Source organism: Malurus melanocephalus, unplaced genomic scaffold (assembly GCF_030028575.1).
Source record: "Malurus melanocephalus ecotype Western Australia unplaced genomic scaffold, MMel_1.1 scaffold_2143, whole genome shotgun sequence".
In the NCBI taxonomy this organism is placed as follows: domain Eukaryota; kingdom Metazoa; phylum Chordata; class Aves; order Passeriformes; family Maluridae; genus Malurus; species Malurus melanocephalus.
This window is the reverse complement of record NW_026625375.1, coordinates 1-1,328: the sequence shown is the minus strand read 5'-3', so window position 1 is coordinate 1,328 and position 1,328 is coordinate 1.

Below are 1,328 nucleotides of genomic sequence, written 5' to 3'. Positions count from 1 at the left end.
AAAAATGGGAATTATGAGGGAAAAATGAGGAAAAAATGGGAAAAATGAGGAAAAAAAGGGAAAAACGGCACCTGGAGGAGAATTTTGGGGAGAAAACGGCGAAATCGGAGCGTCCGGAGCAGAAAATGGAACTTTGCGGTGCCAAATTTGGGCGTTTTGGGCCCAAAACGGGGCCTGAGGGGCGGGGAAGGGGCGGGGCTTAGCGGGGGAGGGGGCGGGGCTTGGTTTTGATTGACACGCCCATACCACGCCCGCTAATTTGCATAATTTTGGTTTTTTTCTTTTTCCATGTTTGGCCCAAAAAAGGACCCCGGGATCAGGGGCCCAGGCACGACCCAGGTAATTAATTAATTGATTAATTAAGGGTTAATTAGTGGTGATTGAGCTGTTAATTAATGGGGTAATTAGGGATTTAATTGGGGTAATTAATGGGGTTTAACTGAAGAGTTAATCTTGGTAATTAAAGGGGTTAATTAGGAAAATGGGGGATTTAATTGGGGTAATTAACTGGAGTTAATTAAAGAATTAATATTGGTAATTAGGCAATAGTTATAGGGCAATTAATGGGGGTAATTAGGGGTAATTATGGATTTAATTGGGGTAATTAATAGAAGGTAATTATGGGGATAATACTTATAAATTAAGGGCTTAATAGGGTTAATTAAGGGGTTAATTAGTGATGGTGAAGGTAATTAATGCGGTTAATTGAGGTAATGGATGTTTTGGGGAATGAATGGGGGTAATTAAAGGCATTAATTAAGGGTAATAAGAGGTTTGATTAAGGGTAATTAATGTTAATTAATGGTGATGAAGTGGATAATAAGGGATGGGTTGAGGTTAATGAATGGGGGTTAATTATGGGGAGGGGCTTTAGGGGCCATTTGTAAGTCTGAAGTGTCGTTAACAAGGGTTAATTAGCACTAATTAATGTTAATTAATTGTTAATTTTCAGGTGAGCAGGATAACAAGACCATCTTGGGGTGGGGGAGGGGCTTTGGCCATTTCTGAGCCCAGTGGTGGGGATAATGAGGGTTAATTAGCACTAATTAACACTAATTAATACTAATTATTAATATTGTTAATTAATTTCCAGGTGAGCAGGACAATTCTACCTATTTTGGGGTGGGGGAGGGGCTTTGGCGGCCATTTCTGAGCCCGGGGTGGAGATAACGATTAATTAGCACTAATTAGCGCTAATTAATGTTAATTAATTATCATTAATTAATTTTAGGTGAGCAGGACAACTCAGACAACAACACCATCTTCGTGCAGGGGCTGGGCGAGAACGTCACCATCGAATCGGTGGCGGATTATTTCAAACAGATCGG